Raw genomic sequence first — 23,657 nt, 5'->3', positions numbered from 1 at the left:
TGGGTGCAGGTATCAAAGCAAATTCTCTGCAGAGTTTTGTGTGGATTTGTCAGTTTCCGTACCAAAAACGGAATCCACGTTTTTTGTTGCATCTGAAATCTGCACGGAAAAATCCCCGCAAATCATTTACCTGCTGTGAAGTTCTGATTCTGCACAGTGGCTCAATTTCCGTACGGATAAAAAAAAAATACTGTATGTTTGATGTTTTGCAGTCCATAATTTGCGTATCCGCAAAACACAGATACCGCCCGTGTGCATTCCGTATTTTGCGGAACGGAACAGCTGGCCCCTAATAGAACAGTCCTATCCTTGTCCATAAGGCGGACAATAATAGGATATGTTCTGTTTTTTGTTTTTTTTTTGCAGAACAGACACATTGAAACGGAATGCACACACAGTCATTTCCATTTTTTGTGCGATCCTATTGAAGTGAATGGTTCCCCACAGGAACAGACTCGGAATAAAATTACATTCGTATGCATGAGTGCTTACACTGCAGCTTTTCCATATGAAAATCCGCGTGGAAAAAAAAATAGCGTAATCCGCATAGTGTGCAGGTGATCTAAGGCCAGTTTCAGATCAGCGTAAAAGACGCTCCGGGTGGGAGTGTGAATTCCCATAGTGTACTCTGCACCTCTGACTGGAGCGCATGGCATTATAATGCTGTGTGTCTCCGACCACCCTTAACTGTAAGGCCTCTTTCACACGGGCATCGCGTGTGAGGGCCGGATAGGATGCGGGTGCGTCGCGGGAAAATGCGCAATTTTTTCTGTGCGAGTGCAAAGTGTTTTAATGCGTTTTGCACGCGCGGGAGAAAAACCGGCATTTTTGGTACCCAGACCCGAACCCGGACTTCTTCACAGAAGTTCGGGTTTGGGATCAGTGTTGTGTAAATTTTATTATTTTCCCTTATACCATGGTTAGAAAGGAAAATAATAGCATTCTTAACACTTAAGTAAATTAGGGATGGAGGGTTTAAAAAAAAGAAAAAGTTAACTTACCTCATCCACTTGTTCGCGCAGCCCGGCTTCTCTTCTTTCTTCTTCTTGAGGACCTGGGATGAAAAGGACCTTTGGTGACGTCACTGCGCTCATCACATGGTCCATTTCCATGATGATGGATCATGTGATGGACCATGTGATGAGTGCAGTGACGTCACCAAAGGTCCTTTTCATCCCAGGTCTGAACAAGTGGATGAGGTGAGTTCAATTATTATTTTTTTTTTTTAACCCCTCCATCCCTAATTTACTTTGCATTCTGTATTCAGAATGCTATTATTTTCCCTTATAACCATGTTATAAGGGAAAATAATAAAATTTACACAATACCGATCCCAAACCCGAACTTCTGTGAAGAAGTCCGGGTTCGGGTCTGGGTACCAAACATGCCGATTGTTCTCCCGCGCGTGCAAAACGCATTAAAACGCTTTGCACTCGCACAAAAAAATTGAGCATTTTCCCGCGACGCACCCGCATCCTATCCGACTCTCACACGCGATGCCCGTGTGAAAGAGGCCTTACAGTTAAGGGCAGTCGGAGACACACAGCATTATAAGTCATTATAGTGCCATGTGCTCTGGTCAGGCGCAGAGTTCACTATAGGAATTCACACTCCCACCCGGAGAGTCTTTCACGTCCATCTGAAACTGGCCTAAAACTGACTTCTGACACAATGCTCTAGTTTAGAAGCCCCCCTTGCATCTTATACTTGGGAAAGTGTACTCACTGAGATGAAAACATATGCCAGAAACTGGCCTTTAATAGGCTAAGCTGCAGTACCTGCTGGCGGGTTCACAGCTGGGGTGCACCTATATTTAGAAGGGTGTTCCAATGCCCTATGCATAGGATGGGGTATAACTATTAGACCGGTGGGGGTCCTACTGCTTGGACCCTCACCGATCATAAGAACAGAGGCCCTGTACTCCCCTGCAGCCCCCCCCAATGAAAGGAGCGGCCGGTCAGTCATGTGCGTGTCCACGCTCACCTAACTCCAGAATTCCCATAGAAACTAATGAAGTGGCCACACGCATGCCAGACCGACTGCTCTGTTCATTTCAGGGGGCTGCAGGGGTACAGGGCACCCATTCTTGTGTTTCTGTGGATAACTTAGGCTACTTTCACACTAGTGTTATTATTTTCCGGTATTGAGACCCTATGACGGATCTCAGTGCGCTTCCGTTTTGTCTCCATTCATTGTCAATGGGGACAAAACATAACTGAACGGAATGCTCCAAAATGCATTCCGTTCTGTTCTCATACTGGAGAGCAAACTGCAGCATGCTGCGGTTTGCTTTCTGTCATAGGATGCGGAGCAAGACGGATCTCTGACAATCTGACACAATAGAAAACGGATCCGTCCCCTATTGACTTTCAATGGTATTCATGACGGATCCGTCTTGGCTATAGATAATACAACCGGATCCGTTCATAACGGTTGCACATGGTTGTATTATCAGTAACGGAAGCGTTTTTGCTGAGCCGTGCCGGATCCAGCAAAAAAAGCTAATGTGAAAGTAGCCTAAGGCCTCTTTCAGATGGGCGTTGTGGGAAAATGTGCGGGTGCGTTGCGGGAACATGCGCGATTTTTCCGCGCGAGTGCCAAACATTGTAATGCGTTTTGCACTCGCGTGAGAAAAATCGCACATGTTTGGTACCCAAACCCGAACTTCTTCACAGAAGTTCGGGCTTGGGATCGGTGTTCTGTAGATTGTATTATTTTCCCTTATAACATGGTTATAAGGGTAAATAATAGCATTCTGAATACAGAATGCATAGTAAACTAGCGCTGGAGGGGTTAAAAAAATGTAATATATATTTTTTTAACTCACCTTAATCCACTTGATCGCGCAGCCCGGCTTCTCTTCTGTCTTCTTCTTTGCTGTGTGCAGGAAAAGGACCTGTGGTGACATCACATGATCTTTTACCATGGTGATGGATCATGTGATGGACCATGTGACGACCGGAGTGACGTCACCACAGGTCCTGTTCCTACAATCAGCAAAGAAGGAGACAGAAGGAGATGCCGGCTCCGCGATCAAGTGGACTAAGGTGAGTTAAATTTTTTTAATTTATTTTTTTAACCCCTCCAGCGCTATTTTACTATGCATTCTGTATTCAGAATGCTATTATTTTCCCTTATGTTATAAGGGGAAATAATAATGATCGGGTCTCCATCCCGATAGTCTCCTAGCAACCGTGCGTGAAAATCGCACCGCATCCGCACTTGCTTGCGATTTTCACGCAACCCCATTCACTTCTATGGGGCCTGCGTTGCGTGAAAAATGCAGAATATAGAGCATGCTGCGATTTTCACGCAACGCACAAGTGATGCGTGAAAATCACCGCTCATGTGAACAGCCCCATAGAAATGAATGGGTCGGGATTCAGTGCGGGTGCAATGTGTTCAACTCACGCATCGCATCCGCGCGGAAATCTCGCCCGTGTGAAAGGGGCCTAAATATAACCAAAAAACATCTTTAACAGTGTTACAAGCTGCAATTACCTTGGCCACAAACATGTGATATTACCATTACAAACCCCCCATAAATGACCCCATTGTAGAAACTACACCCCTCAAGTTACTCAAAACTGATTTTACAAACTTTAACCCTTTAGGTGTTCCACAAGAACTAAAGGAAAATGGAGATGAAATTTCTAAATTTCACTTTTTTAGCAGATTTTCCATTTTTTTTTCTATTAATATGTTTTTATAAATTTTTAAACATATAAGATAATCAGCAGTGAGCGGAAGTACAGTCAGCGCTTTACACAGCCAAATTGGCAGCGCCGACCTGACCGCTTCAAGAATACAGCAGTGAATAGTCAACAAACAGTTCCAACAAGCAAAGGAACAATCAGTACACTTAAAGAGGACCTTTCACCAGAATAAAACATCTGAACTAAGTATACAGACATGTAGAGCGGCGCCCAGGGATCCCCCTGCACTTACTGGTATACCTGGGCGCCGCTCCGTTCTCCCGGTATAGCCTCCGGTATCTTCATAGTTAGGCTCCACCCAGGGCAACCTGCCGGCGTCTCATTCTCCCATGCTGTAGCGCTGGCCAATCGCAGCGCTCAGCTCATAGCCTGATAGAAAAAAAAGCCTCTCAGGCTATGAGCTGAGCGCTGCGATTGGCCAGCGCTACAGCATGGGAGAATGAGACGCCGGCAGGTTGCCCTGGGTGGAGCCTAACTATGAAGATACCGGAGCCTATACCGGGCGAACGGAGCGGCGCCCAGGTATAACAGTAAGTGCAGGGAGATCCCTGGGCGCCGCTCTACATGTCTGTATACTTAGTTTAGATGTTTTATTCTAGTGAAAGGTCCTCTTTAAGAGATAAATACATAGACAAATAGTGCATTTTGCAGCAGGCACATATTGGAGTTTTTAGATCAGGATTAGTCAGGGGATTGTATTGCGAGCAGGGGGAGACCCCAGGAACTCAGATTTTCCATTTTAATCCATTTTTTTTTCTTTAACACATCAAGGGTTAACAGCCAAACAAAACTCAATATTTATTACCCTGATTCTGCGGTTTACAGAAACACCCCACATGTGGTCGTAAACTGCTGTATGGGCACACGGCAGGGCGCAGAAGAAAAGGAACGCCATATGTTTTTTGGAAGACAGATTTTGCTGGACTGGTTTTTTAGATGCCATGTCCCATTTGAAGCCCCCCTGATACACCCTTACAGTAGAAACTGTCAAAAGTGACCTCATTTTGGAAACTAGGGGATAAGGTGCCAGTTTTATTGGTACAATTTTTTGATCATTCATTATTACACTTTATAGGGCAAGGTGACAAAAAATGGTTTTTAATTTTGGTACAGTTATTATTTATTTTTACAGCGTTCACCTGAGGGGTTAGGTCATGTGAGATTTTTATAGAGCAGATCGTTACGGACATGGGAATACCTAATATGTATACTTTTTCTTATTTATTTAAGTTTTACACAATAATAGCATATTTGAAAGAACAAAATGATGTTTTAGTGTCTCCATATTCTGAGAGCTATATTTATTTATTTTTTTTGAGCAATTTTCTTATGTAGGGTCTCATTATTTTGCGGGATTAGGTGATGGTTTATTGTTACCATTTTGTGGGACATACTCCATTTTGATCGCTTGGTGTTGCACTTTTTGTGATGTAAGTTTTTTTTAATTTTTTTTATGGTGTTTATCGGACGAGGTGGATCATGTGATATTTATAGAGCCGGTCGTTACGGATGCGGCGATACCTAATATGTCTGTTTTTCCTTTTTTTTTTTTTTTTTCTTTATTATGAAATCTGGGGAAAGGGGATTTTTTATTTTTTTTTTACTTGAAACTTATTTTTTTTTTAAATTAAAAACACTTTTTTTTTATACTTAAAAAAATATAAAAATTTTAAACTTCATTTCTGTCCCACTCTGGGACTTCAACTTTTGGGGCTCTGATCCCCTCTGCAATGCATTACAATACATCTGTATTGTAATGCATTGCCTGTTAGCATATTACACCGAGTAATACACTAACAGGTTGCCTAGGAGACCAAGCCTGAGGCTGGATCTCCTGGGCACCCGTAGAAGGCAGCTCCCGATGCCGTGCAAGTCATTGGGCAGCCTCTGCACGGCATCGGGCTGCCTTGTAAACAGCGATGCCGGCGGATACAGCAGGATTGGCCGCGCACCGGCCATCGATGCCGGACCCCTGCAGTGATTGGCCGCGCATCGCTCCGGTGCCCACCCGATCACCATGACATACTATTACATCAAAATGCGGGAAGTCACTGACTTCCATGACTTAATAGTACGCTGACACGGTCTGCTACGTACTCCTTCACCATCTTCCAAAACTTTTCCCTCCTTGTGACACTAGGCTGCACATCAGTGTGAGGTTGCTGGCGGGGTGTCATAAAACCGTCCCAGGCCTTGGAGAGTGTTGCCCTGCCTATGTTGGAACTGCTGTGTGTTCCCCTCGTCTCCCCTCCTCTGTTGCCAGTGTTGTCAGCTGGAAATTTTTGCAGCAATTTTTCCACAAGGACCTTCTGGTATTGCACCATTTTGCTAGTCCTCTCCACCACAGGAATGAGAGATGAGAACTTCTCTTTGTAGCGAGGATCAAGAAGGGTGAACAACCATTAATCGGTGTTGGCCAAAATGCGTATAACCCGAGGGTCACGGGAAAGACAGCATAACATAAAGTCAGCCATGTGTGCCAGAGTCCCAACGGACAAGACTTCGCTGTCCTCATCAGGAGGATGACTCTCAATCTCCTCCTCCTCTTCGGCCAATCCACGCTGAACAGATGGAATAAACCTACTATGGGTACTACCCTCTGTTGCAGAGGCAACCGTCTCCTGCTCCTCCTCCTTATCATCCAATTCGAGCTGAGAAGACGAACTGAGGGTGGTCTGGCTATCACCCTGTGTACTTTCTTCCCCCATTTCCACCTCTTCCACATGCAAAGCGTCCGCTTTTATTGTGAGCAGCGAGCGTTTCAGTAGACACAGAAATGGGATGTTGACGCTGATAAAAGCGGCATCGCCACTCACCGTCTGTGTTGATTCCTCAAAGTTGCATAAAACCTCACAGAGGTCAGACATCCATGCCCACTCGTCGCTTTTGAAGAGCAGAAGCTGACTGGAAAGGCGACGACCATGTTGCAGCTGGTATTCCACTACTGCCCTCTGCTGCTCACAAAGCCTGGCCAACATGTGGAACGTTGAGTTCCAATGCATGCTCACGTCGCACAACAGTCGACGCTGCTGCAGGGTTGCCAGACTGGTGGCAGCTGTAGATGACTTTCGGAAATGGGCACACACGCGGCACACCTTCACCTGTAGCTCAGGCAAATTGGGGTAGGTTTTGAGAAACTGCTGAACTACTAAGTTGAACACGTGGGTTAGGCATGTTATGTGTGTGAGCTTTCTGAGCTCCAAAGCCGCCACCAAGTTACGGCCATTATCAGACACAACCATGCCTGGTTGTAGGTTGAGTGGCGAGAGCCACAGCTCAGTCTGGTCCCTTATACGCTGCCACAGCTCTGCGGCGGTGTGCTGTTTGTCACCTAAGCAAATTGGTTTCAGCATGGCCTGTTGCCGCTTCCCCACTGCAGTGCTACACTGCTTCCAGGTACTGACTGATGACTGACTGGTGCTGCAAGATGAGAATTCAGAGGTGGAAGTGGAGAAGGGGGGAATGCAGCCACTAATGTAGGTGGTAGGACCCGCAATCCTTGGCTTCGGTAGCACCTGTGCCATCCCAGGGTACGACTCGCTCCCAGCCTCCACAACGTTCACCCAGTGTGCCATCAGAGAAATGTAGCGTCTCTGGCCAAAAACACTTGTCCATGTGTGTCGTTAAGTGGAACTTCCCAATAACTGCGTTGGTCAGGGCACGGGTGATGTTACGGGACACATGCTGGTGTAAAGCGGGGACGGCACACTGGTAAAAATAGTGGCGGCTGGGGACTGAGTAACGAGGGACGACCACAGCCATCAGGCTGCGGAAAGCCTCAGTGTCCACAAGCCTAAATGGCAACATTTCCAGGGCCAGCAATTTGGAAAGGTGCACATTTAGTGCTATGGCCTGTGGATGGGTGGCTGGGTATTTGCGCTTTCGTTCAAATGCCTGGGGTATGGACATCTGTGTCCCAGCGCAGCGTACAGAAGTGGATGTGCTAGCTGATGGTGAAGGGTGGGATGCATCTGGGCCTGCATCTTGGACAGGGGATTGGCCAGCACGTAACACAGGGGAAGAGGAGGCAGTGGTGTGACCCGCAGACACTGATTGTGGACCCAGGCGTTCGGCCCACCTAGTGTTAACGCCCCTACTCATTTTGGTACGGCACAGGTTGCAAATGACAATTTGTTTATTGTCCGCACTTTCCTCAAAAAAGCGCCAGACTGCAGAACACCTACCCCTTGGCAAGGGAGATTGCCGCAAGGGGGTGCTCCGGGGAACAGTTGCAGGCCTGTTTAGTATGGCCCGCCTTCTCTCTTTTGCCACCCAACTGCCTCTTACAGCCTGTTGCGGTGCTGCGGATCCCTCTCCATCTGTACAGCGGTCCTCGCTCGGCTTGCTACCTTCCCAGGTTGGGCCAGTGATTTCATTGTCCACCACCTCCTCTTCCGCTTCCTCACTCTAGTCATCCTCCTGACTTGTTGACCTAACAAGAACCTCACTTATTGACAACTGTGTCTCATCCTCATCATCAACCTCTTGAGAAACTAATTGCCATTGACTTATTGACAACTGTGTCTCATCATCATCTACCTTGTGAAACACTAATTGCAGTTCCCCACCTTCATCTTCTTCTGACTGTGGATGCTCAAGAGTTTGGGAATCGGTGCACAAGATCTCCTCATGTCCCTCTTCAAGCGGGCTTGGTGAGAGGCCCAAATCAAGGAATGGCGCTGAAAATATCAGAGTGTGGGATCACTTGTTTGCCAAGACTCTCCATGGTGGGAGGAAGGAGCATCGGGGTGAGGATTCTGTTGACCAGACTCTTGACTACTGAGACTGGACTTTGTGGAAGACAGGGTGGTGCTTAACCGACTGGAAGCATTATCTGCTGCAATCCAACCAACCACCTGGTCGCACGGGTGTGACTTCGAGAGTGGTGTGCTGCACCGCCCAGCAAACTGGGACATGAAGCTAGGTATCGTGGATGATTGTGTTTCTTGTGCTATGGTAGCAGGCACAGTTTCAATGCGCCCAGGGCCACGGCCTCTGCTTGCACCATCAGCAGCACGGCCACTTCTCCGTCCCTTACTGCTCGCCTTGAGCATATTAAATGGTATATATGCTTGCAAGTATGTCACACGTACAGTAGTGCAGGTTTTGTAATTGTATGGGCAAATAAATTAGACTGAATGTCACAGATATTTAGGATGCGCAAATGTTATACAAGAGATGTAGCGCAGGTAATGTCACTGTCACCAGCGGCAAAAAAAATTCACTGAATGTCGCAGATATTTAGGATGCGCAAATGCAACACAACAGATGTAGCAAAGGTTATGTCACTGTCAGCAGCGGCCAAACAATTGCACGCAATTTAGCGCATGTAGCACTAATAATATATATTGCAGCCAAATAAAACAATAGTCCTTAAAAGGACTTTTGGGTCTCTAACACCTTTCAACAGTAAACTCTGCCTGAAAAAAAAAAAAAACTATTCCTGTCCCTACACTATCTGTCCCTATTACTACAGCTCTCCCTGGATAAGACTGAGCTGAACCACATGTCATCAGGGGCTATATAGCACCAGATGACGCGTTCCGGCTAGCCAATCACTGTAATGCCAGTAACCAACCTGGCTATGGCATTACAGTGAGTGCCAGTTCTTCTTCTCACGTTTATTGGCTGCATAGCAGCGCGGTGTTCGGCCGATGCTCAAGTCAAAATGGTGTTCGGCCGAGCATGCTCGCCCAACACTAGTGCCCAGTCATGGCACCCTGTCTTGTTCCTATATGTCTCTGCACTATGCTAGATGGCAGTGGGCGCTCTTCAACCCTACTGAGAACTCTGACGCAGCCATCCATAATACCAAGGCTGAACCTGCTTTCATCTCTGAACACTATTGTTTGTCATTGATGGCTGCTTCAGAGTTCACCTTCTGCCATTGTGCATAGACAAACAGGACCAACTGCAGCTGTCATGGTGTGGGGCGCCATTAGCTATTATGGTCTATCCTGTCTGGTATTCGTGGAGAGAACATTTACGGTATGTCCAGGACTTTGGTGAAACAGCCCTACTGCCTTTTTTGACTTTTTGGAACACCATGTCTCCTATCCAAGAAAATGCCTGGCATCAGGAATTTCAGGGCCCCATACAGGCAAGTTTGGTGGTCCCCCATCCACGCACGCTTAACGCCTCACCTTGCATATGCCTAATCCCTACCTTCAGCATGCTGCCTGAATATAACATTACATAATTCTTACATCCAGTGATGTCTTCTCTGATGTAGACCTTCTCTTTTCCCACCATACCGGCTGACTTCTTTCAGCTACGTCTCATCTCTGCAGAGTTTATTGCACAGACAGTTTAGATTTCTCCCTTCCATCATCCCACCCCCCACCTTCTCAACTAAAACTCCCCATCTTGGTGTCCCAACAGTGTCATACTGCGACGTCACAGTCCCAAAAAATCTAGGCTTGATGGATTTTGTGTCGCAGGTCACGACACAGGTGATTTTTACTCAGTTGACTTAAATATAATTCACATGTGACTTGGCTGTGTTTTCACAGCCAAATCACAATTCTAAAATAGTCGCGTGACAGCCAGTTGCAAACAAGTCGCACATATTTTTGTGTTGCACGACTTTTCTGCATGTCAACGTGTAGCCGTGCCCTTAAACCTCATTGTGCCGCCATATAAAATTGGAGGCATATCAATGTTTGGTATGGGCCAAGGCAGGCTGTGGTCACTGTAAGAGAGGGGTTGTCCCTTTAAAACAATATATCTATCTGATCGGTAGGGGGTCCAACTGCTAGGGCCCCTACTGATCAGAGTCAATGTGATTTTCTTTTCTGTCTTGCATAACGGAAACCAGACGGATCTGTTCTGCTTGCCCATAGACCTCTGTTATAACGGATCAAAATGGAATGCCTCTAAAGGTTTTTGTTTTGAATTCCGCCTTACAATTCCGTTATTTTCTGTTATAACGGAAGACAATAACGGAATTCATAACGCTGTTGTGAACCTGCCCTTATGGGTCTTTTAATGCAGCGACTCAGTAACGAATGATAAACCCGTTTCTGACCACCTTATGAATATATACGTCGGCAGTCGAGACTTTAAATACGGCACCCGCTCGTGAGTGCAGCGCGCGCCATAGCTGCCGGGTGCCTTCTGGTTTAAACAGCAGGCAACCAGGACCAATGTATGCAATCGACGATAATATTGATTGCACACATTTAACCCCTCCGATGCTGAGGTCAAATGTTTCCACGGTATTTGCGAGAATGAAAATCGGGAGCACGCGCTCCCGGCTGTGCACCGACTCCCTTTAGTGAGGATCGGGGGAGCCGGATGTAGTGTGCGGCAACATTGGTCCTCAGTGATTGCTTGTTATAGTTCCCTAGAGGAACTATTAAAAAAGTGTTAAGAAAAAAAAGTTTTTTAACTTATTAAAAAAATATATATAAAAATTCAAATTGCCCCCTTTCCCCAAAATTAAAAGAAAAATATATAAAAAGTAAAAAAAAAAAAACATCATGGACATAGCTGAGTGTGAAAACGCCCATACTATTAATATTAAAATATAAAAATATCCTATACGGCAAACTGTGAACCTGGAAAAGAGTCAAAATGGCTGATTCACAGTTTTTTGGTTGTTTTGCCTCACACAAATTTTTTTATAAACAGTGATCAAAAAGTCATGCACACTCCAGAATGGTATCAATGAAAAGTACAGATCGCCCTGCAAAAATGAGTCCTTATATGAGCCAGCTCCATACACAAAAAAATAAAAAAGTTATGTGCGTAATAATAAGGTGATCCAAAGAAAAAATTTGTTTTCTTTTCCAAAGTTGAATTTTTTTTTTCCAGTATTAAAACACAAGAACAACGATACATATGTGGTGTCGTTGTAATCGTACAGACTTGTAGAATGAAAGTAACATGTCAGTTTTACCACATAGGTAAGCAAAACTTTGGCAGAATGGTTTCCTGCTTCCCACTACATCGTATGCAATGCAACCGTAAATGGTGTCATTAGAAAGTACAACTGGTCCCGCAAAAAAAAAGAAACGGCTGTGTGAATGGAAATATAAAAAAGTTATGGCTTTAGGGAGGCTGGGAGTAAAAAAAAAATGAAAAAGTTCCCAGTCATTAAGGGTTTAAAAACTGTTTCATTGTACAAAGGAAGGAAAAAACATATAGTTTTGGTCTCTTTATAGTTGTACTGACTTACTTCAAAATAGTCATTTTCTACCACGCAGTGAATGCTGTAAAAAATGTACTGTATTTCTTCACACTGCCCCCCAAAACATTAATAAGTTTGAAACAGCAAGATCTACACAGGCAAGCTGAAAAAAGAAACAAAAAGCTACAACAAAACCTCAGCTTAGGACGGGTTTGCATTAGCGTTCCTAATTCCATTATAGTGTTTCGTTATAACGGAATTCAAAACGGAACCCTTTAAGAGGCGTTCTATTTTGCTCCGTCCTAATACATTTGGTCACAATTAACGGTTCCATTGTGTTTTTCCTGTTTTGTTACACTACAACTAGGAACTAGGTCTTGTTCACATCTGCATCAGGGTCTCCATCGCGATTCCAAAACAGCGGAGAAAAAAAAAGTCTTGCATACAGGACGTTTCTCTAGGCTAAAAAAGCGGACTCCTGAATAGAAACTGATCCGACTCCATTCTAGTCAAAGGGATTTGTTTGGCACCATTCATGTTAGTTATGTGCTGAATCGGGCGTTTCTCTTATTTTAATTTTTAAAGCGTACCTGAGTTTTCAAAAAAGTTGCATAGTGGCTATGCTTCTTTGTACAATCATAATTGTGAAGGAGCAGTCTCTTTCAGACATATTATTCCCTGTTTCAGCTGCACAGCTAGACGCATTTCTCTTAGAAGCAGGGGGCATCTCCCTTCTGCCAGGACTGTATGCAGTGACCTCACTTCCTTTACTTCCCACTATGTTTTGTTTTCTTTTAGGGAGGGTGAGATCACACAGAAAGGCAGGAGGCTCCTGTAAAGTTCAGCGGCAGTGGACTGCAAATTAGGCGAAAGTGAGACCCCTAGTGGCCAAGATTTTACAGCTTTTTTTCAGCTGCACGCAGGCAGATTTTTGAAATGAAGTGATTTAGAAGTTTACTGGTTACACCATTCTCTATTAAATGAAATTGTGTGAAAGTACAGGGACTCTTTAATCTTCTATAACAGAGAACAGCAGAAATAACTTGTGTAGATGAGAACTCGGTCTTAAAATAGATTTTAATTTAGATTTTATGTAATGGGCCCGACAAAATAGTTCAAATTGAAACAGGGCAGAATAAAAAAAAAAAACTGAAAAGTTGTGATTGCTAGTCAAAGTCCACACCTCAATCTAAGGGGTCATGCCCACGATTGTAAGTGCCTAGTGCCTGGGCACGGGCACGACCGTGGGGCAGCCGCATGCTGATCGCGGACCCATTTACTTGAATGGGGTCCACAATCCACATCTGACGGTTTACTCCTCAAAAAAGTAGTGCATGCGCTACTTTTTTGCGGAATGGAAGCACTCAGTAGTGCTTCCGTTCCGTAGTTCCGTTCCGCACCGCATCTACGGATTTGCGGACCCATTCAAGTGAATGCACACAGCCGGTGCCCCGTGTATTGCGGACCCGCCGTACACGGGCCGCAATACGTCCACGGCGGGGCAACGGCCGTGGGCATGAACCCTAATGTGAAGGAGTTGGAGCAGTTTTGCCTGCAAGAATTGAAAATAAAATCCCAGTGTCTAGATGTGCTAGTAGAGACCTACCCCAAAAAGCGGTTCCACAAAGTACTGACTTTCAGGGGGTGAGTACGTACGCACATGTTTTTTCTCTCTTAATTATCGCTTTTGGTATAAAAAATATATATATTTTGCGGCTTTAAAGTGGCAGGCGTGTAGTGAAAATCAAACTGTACAGACCCTCCAAAGTCCTTTTTAATTCTAGGTTGTAACAAAACAAGAATAACATCAAGGCGGTTGGGGGTGGTGAATTCTTGTGCAAGGCATTGTATGTGTCGTATGGCTGTGAGCATGAGGTTTTTTACTATTGTGCTGAATGTCTTGTTTGTGCCGGACTTCAGAAAGCAAGAAAGCCTCCTGTGACTTCTGTGTACATAACATAACAGCAATCATTTCTCTGTTCTGGGCGCCCGCTGGCTTCTGTTGCATTTGCAGCTTGTTAAACTTCTTTACTTTTTGATTTCAAGTGCACGATCAACATTTTAGTTTCTCGCCGTTTAGCATAACCCTCTCAGAGTGTTATTTGGAGTGTGCACCTGTGTGCCGGTCCTGACACCTGCAGCATCACGTGCAAGTGCAGTCATGTGCAAATGATGTCCATTGGAGTTGTCTCACTTCAGCAAGAGGCGTTTATCATGTAGAGAAAGTTAATACAAGGCACTTACTAATGGATTGTGATTGACCATATTGCCTCCTTTGCTGGCTGGATTCATTTTTTCCATCACACGACCACCCTGCAATTCAGCTGCGGTGGCCGTGCTTGTACACTATAGGAGAAGGTGTTGGCCTCCTCAGGGAGCTGGGACTGCGGGAGTGTGCATAAGGGCTCATGCACATGAACGTATTTTCTTTCCGTGTCCGGTCAGTTTTTTTTTTGTTTGTTTTTTTGCGGAAACAACGGAAGTTACTCAGTGTGCTGTCCGTTCCGCAAAAAAATAGAACAGGTCCTATTAATGTCTGCATTACGGACAAGGATAGGACTGTTCATGAGCCCTAAGCCAGTGCTTTTTCTTATAGTGTGCAAGCATGACCACCGCTGCTGGATTGCTGGGTGGTTGCAACATCTAATGATGAGCAGTGTATAGTGTGATGGAAAAATGGATCTAGCCAGCAAAGGAGGCAATATGGATAATCACAATACACTAGTAAGTGCCTTGTATTAACTTTCTCTACATGATGAATTTGCTGAAGTGAGACAACCCCTTTACAGTTTTGCCTGAGCCATGCTCAAGCTTTGAGAAAAGGACTTAAAGGGGTTGTCCGAGTTATGGAAAAAAAAGATACAGCACTGTAAATCTGATGGTCAGCGATATATAACTAAGGCTACTTTTTTACACTCGCTTTTGGTGCGGATCCATCATGGATGGATCCGTTCAGATAATTCAAACGTCTGCATCCGTTCAGAACGGATCCGTTTGTATTATCTTTAACATAGCCAACACGGATCTGTCTTGAACACCATTGAAAGTCAATAGGGGAAGGATCCGTTTTCTATTGTGCCAGATGGTGTCATAGAAAATGGATCCGTCGCTATTGACTTACATTGTGTGTCAGAACGGCTCAGTTTCGTCAGACGGACACCAAAACACTGCAAGCAGCATTTTGGTGTCCGCCTCGAAGCGGAACGGAGGCAAACTGATGCATTCTGAGCGGATCCTTTTCCATTCATAATGCATTAAGGGCAAAACTGATCCGTTTTGGACCGCTTGTGAGAGTCCTGAACGGATCTTACAAACGGAAACCAAAACGCCAGTGTGAAAGTAGCCTAAGCTAAGCAAGTTTTAGGCAAAAAAAAATAATCTATTTCCTCATTTCCCTGGTTCTCTTCGGGCCCTTTGTTTACTTGCAATAAAAACAATCTCTGCCCCTCCCCATGCACTGCTAAGGGAGTGAATACAAGTGCTGCCCTGAGTGACATGTCTGCCTGCTGGGAGACTCAGCAGCATGTTGTATGTATTAGCTGTACAATGACACTGCTGATACACACAGGATCTTCCCCCTACCTGCAATGCTCTGCAGAACATCTCTTTCAGCTCCTGTGCCCAGCATTTGTCTCCTCACTGCCTGCAGCTACACAGTAAACACTTCAGCCCTGAGTCTGTGCAGCTGAAGGGGTTAAGAATCCTGGGAGAGAGCAATAAGCAGCAGCCGGCAGTGCAGGGGGGCGTGGCTGACGTCCTTACAGATCTCTCAGGCTTGTGCACAGAGCAGGGAGAGAAGCTGACATCACAGGTCATGTGACCCTCAGGCTCAATTCACACCTGAGCGTTCTGAAAGGAGCGCTCTGTATGCGCGATTGTACGGACGTTTACAAGCGCGCATACAGAGACAAGCGTGCACACAGTGTCGCGCGTTCCCGAAAGTCTATAGTACGGGAACGCGCGACAAGCGCTCAAAAAAACGCTACAGAACTTGTGTGAGCGTCGGGCGTTTTACAGCGCGATCGTACGCGCTGTAAAACGCCCAGGTGAGAACCATTCCCATAGGGAAGCATTGGTTTCTCCTTGTTGAGCGTTTTACAGCGCGTAGGAACGCGCTGTAAAACGCTCAGGTGTGAATTGAGCCTCAGTGAAACCAGCCACTGGCGATAAAGTGAGTTAATTGGAAAGATGTTACATTTGCCTAGTTAGAAACATAGAAAGAATAAAAAAAATAACTCGGACAACCCCTTTAAGAGTTCTTGGGTAGCAGGGTGGTGGTGGGGCTGGTTTAACCCCTTATAGCTCGGTATTGGTAGGAGCTACAGATATGGGTCTGGTCTTGATTAAAATCTGACAGTCTAAGCTTTTTAATCATTATTTCATCTACTTCAGGAGATATAGCTATTAGGGCTCATGCACATGAATGTATTTTATTTCCGTGTCTGTTCCTTTTTTTTTTTTAGCAGACTGTATGCGGAACCATTCATTTCAATTGTTCCAAACAAAATAAAAGGAAGTTTTTCCGTCTGCATTTCCGTATGTCTGTTCTGCAAAAAAAAATAGAACATGTCCTATTATTGTCTGCATTACAGACAAGGATAGTACTGTTCTATTAGGGGCCAGCTGTTACGCAAAATATGGAATGCACACGGACGTCATCCGTATTTTTTGTGGATCCGCTTTTTGTGGACTGCAAAATACATATGGTTGTGTGCATGAGTCCTTAGAAAGTGGGTCAGGAGTGATAGCAGCTGAAAGTGAAAGGTTATGGCCACTGCTGCAGTCTAGCAGATGAGGCCACCCTTGCGCAGGGAATGCTTCCTGCATCTGTGTTGGCTGGGATTCGGGGGCGTGCCCAGGGATGCATGTGCTTCAGCTTCCATCCACTACACATCAAGCCCTACAGTTTCTGTAGAACAGCTCGAGGACATGCACTTTCCATAAGGCTGGGTTCACACTTGAGCGTTTTACAGCGCGTTCAAACGCGCTATAAAACGCTCAACACATGAAAACCAATGCTTCCCTATGGCCCTGGTTCCCACTTGAGCGTTTTACAGCGCGTTTGAACGCGCTGAAAAACGCCCTACGCTCAAACAAGTTCTTGAGCTTCTTTGGGGCGTTTTGACACGCGTTTGTGGCCATAGGACATTGCAGTCAATCACACAAACGCGCGTTTACTATTGCAAAAAACGCGCATAAAAACGCGCAACAAAAACGCGCGTTAAACGCGCATATCAAATACGCTCAGGTCTGAACCCAGCCTTAGAAGTAAAAGTGCTTTTGCTTCACAATGCCGCCACAAATCGCCATAACCAAGCTATGTTTTCAGTCAGCAGGATCAGCACTACCAGGCATTATGCCTGATTAAATTGGGTTGATCCTGCTCACAGATGCTCTTTAAATAAATACTGGTGCTTCTTAGTATATATTGTCCAGATGCAGCCGTGCAGTTTATCCATTTCTTTACCTGTGTCTGAAAGGACCTTATTATGATCCCCAAAGATTAAATCATATTAGAAAACGACATTAAGGCCGCTTTCACACGGTCAGCCTTTGATCTGTGATTTCCATCAATGATCGTCAGCCAAAACCAGCACCTGAGTCTCCACTAGGGTGGCCAGAAGTCCTCTTTTAGGCTGGACAGTCCGGTTTTCTGGCTCCCTGTTCTCCGTTCGGCGCAGGGCCTTGACGGACACAGGGATGTCCACCCTTTCAGCAGCTCACGCTCAGACAGCAGCACTGCACTGTCTGAGTGTGAGCTGCAGCAACTGACTGAGGCTTCTCTCACCCCCAGTCGGTCACTAGAGCCGCAGACATGGCTCCCTGTGGCTGACTGAGGGGGAGAGAAGCACCCCTGCTGCCCCCCAGCTCACCTTCCATTCAGCAAGTTCTTCCCTCTCCTCTCCCGTTTTTTCCCCGGCTGTCAAGGTGGGCGTAGCTTCACGGAGGTGGGCGTGGTTGGTGAGGTCTGGCTTTCTGTGTTGAAGCCAGTGCCCACCCTAGTCTCCACAGAGATAAGTTATAATGGAACGAGTTGCACTTGTTTTGTGTTTTTGGCTCGCAATGACTGATAAAAATCACTGATCAAACACTGACTGCGGGAAAGCGGCCTCTTCTGCTCCATCAGAAGATCTGTATTGTTAGGATGCTTCATACGTTGTAGATCTGCGGACAACTTCAATCAAAGTGTTTCAAGATGCAAGTATAAATTCCTGTTCTGTGAGGCCCCAGAGTCTGCAACACTACTAAGCAAACAACATGAAGACCAAGGAATTCTCCAAACAAGCAGGGTCAGGCTGGCCCACCAGAGGAACCACCAGTGGGCCCAGGGTCTAATATCACAATGGACATCAAAGGTCTATGAGAAAAAAGACCCATTTAGCTTCCTTTGGATCCAGTCACTTTTCGACAGGGTCTATAGTTTTGATTTAAAACCTATTAGACTTTATTGATGATGTAGGGGTTGGGCTGGGCCCCAGGAACCCCAGTCCAATGCTGCAAACAGGTCAGAGAAGTATAAATCCGGGTTGGGAAAAAAAAAAAAATATATCAAACTTTGAACATCCCATGGAGCACCATTAAAGGGGTTATCTAATATCTGATCCCTGGCATCCGCGGCGCTCCGGATCCTTGCCGTTGCATCTCTCCATCTCCCCGCGACGTTGAAGAGTCTGACGGGGGCTCGCCCCCCCCCCCCCATTGCTGGATGTTTTGATCCGATTGACGGGGAGATGCTGTGTAGGGATCCAGAGCAACGCGAGGGGCCAGGGAGCAGGTAAGTATAATCCATACAAGGCATTGGAGGGGATATTTTAGATATCGGATAACCTCTTTTAATCTATTATAACATAATGGAAAGACTATGGCACAACCACAAACATGACAAGACAAGTTTCACAGCTGGGGCAAGGACAGCATTGGGGCTCATTCACACGACTGTATGAATGGGTCCACATCTGCTCCGCAATTTTGCGGAACGGGTGCGGAGCCATTAATTTCAATGGGGCCACAAAAGATGCGGACAGCACACCGTAGTTCCGTTTGCCGCAAAAAATATAGGGTGTGTCTTATTCTTGTCCGCAATCACGGACAAGAATAGGCTTTGCCATAATGGGCCGCCCGTTCCATTTCGCAAATTGTGGAACGCACACGGGCAGCATCGGTGTTTTGTGGATCTGTACAGTCGTGTGAATGCGCCCTTAATCAGAGATTCAACAGAGACACCAAATGATGAGGTCCGCAGGAATGCATTCCGGTTTTCTGTTCCAACACCCCCAAGGCGCACTGGATCCTTGTCATGGCGGAATCCCAACGGACTCCTTTATAGTGAAAGGGATGCGGCGGGCCCCGGGGGTGTCCGACTTTTCACAATACCAGAATGCCTGCAGCTTATGTGGATGTAGACTGAAGGATCACCACAGATCCACAGCGAAGACTGAAATATCTGTCCATAAGACCACTCTAAGGCTGGGTTCAGACCTGAGCGTATTTGATATGCGCGTTTAACGCGCGTTTTTGATGCACGTTTTTATGCGCGTTTTTTGTAATAGTAAACGTGCGTTTGACGCGCGTTTGTGTGATTGACTGCAGTGTCCTATGGCCACAAACGCGCGTCAAAACGCCCCGAAGAAGCTCAAGAACTTGTTTGAGCGTAGGGCGTTTTTCAGCGCTGTAAAACGCTCAAGTGAGAACCAGGGCCATAGGGAAGCATTGGTTTTCATGTCTTGAGCGTTTTACAGCGCGTTTGAACGCGCTGTAAAACGCTCAAGTGTGAACCCAGCCTTAGCCGTAGGCTCCATCAGAAGATCTTTATTGTTAGGATACCTCACACATTGTGGATTTACAGACAAATCCGCATGTAGAGCCGAAGGATTTTGCTGCAAATTCATTACTGATTTGTTTTCTGCAACTGAAAGTCAATTCCATTCGATTAAACAGGGTGGTTTTGTTTTATTTACCCTTTATGAAAGGGAAAATAGAGTCCCGTACCTTTTTTGAGTTTTTTTTTGCTCAAATCTCAACATTTCTGAGTTCTGGAAACTAGAGGAAAAAGGAAGACCATATTGAATAAGGCCTCTTTCACACGGGCATTGCGGGTGATGTGTGGGAAAATTCGGTTTTTTTTTTACCCCTCAAGTGCAAATCGTTTTAATGCGTTTTGCACGCGCGTGAGAAAAATCAGCATGTTTGGTACCCAGACCTGAACCTGGACTTCGGGTTTGGGATCGGTGTTGTGTAGATTTTATTATTTTCCCTTATAACATTGTTATAAGGGAAAATAATAGCATTCTTAATACAGAATGCATAGTACAATAGGACTGGGGGGGTTATAAAAAAATAATTTAACTCACCTCATCCAATTATTTGCGCTGCCGGGCTTCTCTCTTTTTTTTTTTTTTTTTTTTTTTTTTTATAACCCCTCCAGCCCTATTGTACTATGCATTCTGTATTAAGAATGCTATTTTTTTCCCTTTATAACCATGTTAGGGCCGGGTCCCCATCCTGATCATCTCCTAGCAACCATGTGTGAAAATTGCACCGCATCCGCACTTGCTTGCGATTTTCACGCAGCCCCATTCACTTCTATGGGGCCTCCGTTGAGTGAAAAACTCACAATATAGAGCATGCTGCGATTTTCACACAACGCACAAGTGATGCACAGCCCCATAGAAATGAATGGGTCCGGATTCAGTGCGGGTGCAATGCGTTCACCTCACGCATTGCACCCGCGCGGAAAACTCGCCCGTGTGAAAGAGGCCTTAGACTTTAGTGGTTGTTCTTTGGAAATCAGAGGAACTTGTGATGGGCTAAAATACATCGAACCAGAATTGGGAGAATTTTTTTTGTTTACTTGATGAAAATGATAGAAGTTAATGCTAAGATGTAACCCAAGGTCTTACCCTTTAATACCACAAAAGACAAAACAAGCTCTGAGGTATTTATGTTGGGGCTCATTCAGACGGCCGTATGCTGTCCGCAAAAATACGGAATGCTATACGTTTTTTTGCGGATCCCCAAAAAACGGATAGCATTCAGTATTTTTGCGGACCCATAGACTTAAATGGGGCCATGTCCTGATTTTCACAGACAAGTATAGGACATGTTTCATTTGTTTTGTGGAACCACATTTTTGCGGATAGCATACGGCCGTCTGACTGAGCCCTTAATGTGAAAATGCTATAGATGAAATGCAGTGAGGCAAAAGCTGAATAGTTTACGGTGTCCTCAGCATATTTGGCTGCATCCTAAACCCCCCCCAAAGACCGAGCCTATTTTCATTTTTGCATTTTTGATTTCTCCTCTCCACGTTCCAATAGCCATAACTTTTTTTTATTTTTCTGTTCAGATAGCCAAATGAGAGCTTATTTTTTGCAGGAAAAGATGCATTTCAACCACCATTTAATTTACCATGTCTTGTATTGGAATATGGGGAAAAACATTTTTTGCTGGATAAAATTGAAAAAACACCAAAACACAGTTCCGCCAAGGTTTTTGGGGTTTTGACATCACGGTGTTCACTGTGCGCTAAAATGACATGACGTCCTTATTCTGCAGCCCAATATGATTGTGGCGTTATCAAACTTATGTTGTTTTTTTTTTGTTTAACCCTTTCAGCCCGATGTTTTTTTGTTTTTGCATTTTTCACTCCCTGCCTTTCTAGGGTAATAACTTTTTTTTAATTTTTCTGTTCACATAGCCATATGGCGGCTTGTTTTTGCACTTTCTAATTCCACCATTTATTATTGCATACGATGTAGTGGGGAGCAGAAAAAAAATCCAAATGAGGCGAACTTTAAAAAACAAAAAACAAAAGCAATTCTGCAACGATTTTATGGGTTTCCTTTTTATGGCGTTCTCTATATGGTAAAACTAATCTGATACTTTAATTCTCCAGGTCAGTACGATTACCGCAATACCACATATGTATAGTTTTTCTTGCATTTTATTAAAGAAAAAAAAGAAAAGCTAAAAAAGAAACGTGTTTCTTTTCTTCGCCATATTCTGACCCCTATAACTTTTTTGTAGTTATGTGTACAGAGCTGTGTGATGGCTAATTTTTTGCAGGGGATTTGTACTTTTCATTGATACCATTCTGGGGTGTGTAAGACTTTTTGATCCCTTTTTAATTACTTTATTGTGGCAGGTGAAGCTCCCAAAAACGGAAAATCTGTCATTTAGACTTTTTTCCATTCTGCCATATTGGAAAAATATTTTAATAGTATGGGCATTTTCGCATGTGAGAATACCCCTGATGTGTATTTTTATTATTGTTTACATTTTATTATTTACATTATGGGGAAAGTGGGTGATTAAAATTTTTATATATACCGGTAATTTCTTAAAATTTTTATTAAAAATCTTTTTTTTAAACTATTTTATAGGTCCCATAGGGAACTATAACAAGCAATCATCAGATTGCTTCTCTCATACACTCCAATGCATCCATTGCTTGTCGGGATGGGGTTAATTACTTTTTTTTTTTTATAAAAACATTTGAAAAAGTCAAAAATTTTCTTTGCATTGTCATTTTCTCACAGCTATAACTTTTTATATTTAGAGATCTATTTGGGTGAACAGGATTCTGACACTGTCCCTGCTTAGCTATGCCTCGTGCACACAGCAGCAGGGAGTTTAACAGGCTGCTATGGTAACCCATCCAGTGCCGTGCCGTTTCACTGCGGGGGCTCCGATCGGAAGGCTGAGGGAGCTGCATCCCTCTGCCTAATTCCACAAATGCGGGCGCATACTGCCGTACATGTATGGCATTATGTGTTAAGGGGTTTTTCCATCTCAGCATTGGTGACATATCGCTAGGATATGCAAGAAATGTCAGCTGCAGGTCTCACTTCTGGGACCCGCACCTAACTCCAGTATGGGGCATTGCTGAGAAAAATGATGTTTTATTATATTTAAATGAGCCTCTAGGAGCAATGGGGGCATTGCCATTACACCTTGAGGCTCAGCTCTCTCTGCAACTGCCGCGCCATCTCCACTTTGATTCATAGGGCCAGACAGGCATGATGATGTTTTCCCTGCTTGGTCCTATCAATCATCGTGCAGAGGGCACGTCAGTTGCAGAGAGAGCAGAGCATCTAGGTGTAATGACAACACCGCCATTGCTCCTGGAGGCTCATTTGCATATATTAAAGGAAACCTTTCACCGGGATTTTGTGTATAGAGCTGAGGACATGGGTTGCTAGATGGCCTCTAGCACATCCGCAATACCCAGTCCTCATAGCTCTATGTGCTTTTATTGTGTAAAAAAACGATTTGATACATATGCAAATTAACCTGAGATGAGTCCTGTACCTGAGAGGAGTCAGGGACAGGACTCATCTCAGGGACAGGACTCATCTCAGGGACAGGACTCATCTCAGGGACAGGACTCATCTCAGGGACAGGACTCATCTCAGGGACAGGACTCATCTCAGGGACAGGACTCATCTCAGGGACAGGACTCATCTCAGGGACAGGACTCATCTCAGGGACAGGACTCATCTCAGGGACAGGACTCATCTCAGGGACAGGACTCATCTCAGGGACAGGACTCATCTCAGGGACAGGACTCATCTCAGGGACAGGACTCATCTCAGGGACAGGACTCATCTCAGGGACAGGACTCATCTCAGGGACAGGACTCATCTCAGGGACAGGACTCATCTCAGGGACAGGACTCATCTCAGGGACAGGACTCCTCTCAGGGACAGGACTCCTCTCAGGGACAGGACTCCTCTCAGGGACAGGACTCCTCTCAGGGACAGGACTCCTCTCAGGGACAGGACTCCTCTCAGGGACAGGACTCCTCTCAG

The 23,657-nt window shown here is 45.1% G+C and overlaps 1 protein-coding gene across 2 annotated transcripts in view; it reads left to right on the top strand.

The window, feature by feature from the left end:
* The window catches only part of TSPAN4 (tetraspanin 4), a 594,748-nt gene that overhangs the window by 728 nt on the left and 570,363 nt on the right, over positions 1–23,657 (top strand). Inside the window, exon 1 of one of the 2 annotated variants that reach the window (XM_040410436.1) lies at positions 12,675–12,719. The exons of the other annotated variant lie outside the window; for it this stretch is intronic. The gene's annotated coding sequence lies outside the window, so the exon portion shown is untranslated. Of the gene's footprint in view, positions 1–12,674; positions 12,720–23,657 lie in introns of those variants that run through there. 2 annotated transcript variants of the gene reach the window in all.

Source organism: Bufo bufo, chromosome 10, assembly GCF_905171765.1.
Source record: "Bufo bufo chromosome 10, aBufBuf1.1, whole genome shotgun sequence".
Classification (NCBI taxonomy): Eukaryota; Metazoa; Chordata; class Amphibia; order Anura; family Bufonidae; genus Bufo; species Bufo bufo.
This window is presented reverse-complemented; position numbering and strand designations above follow the sequence as displayed.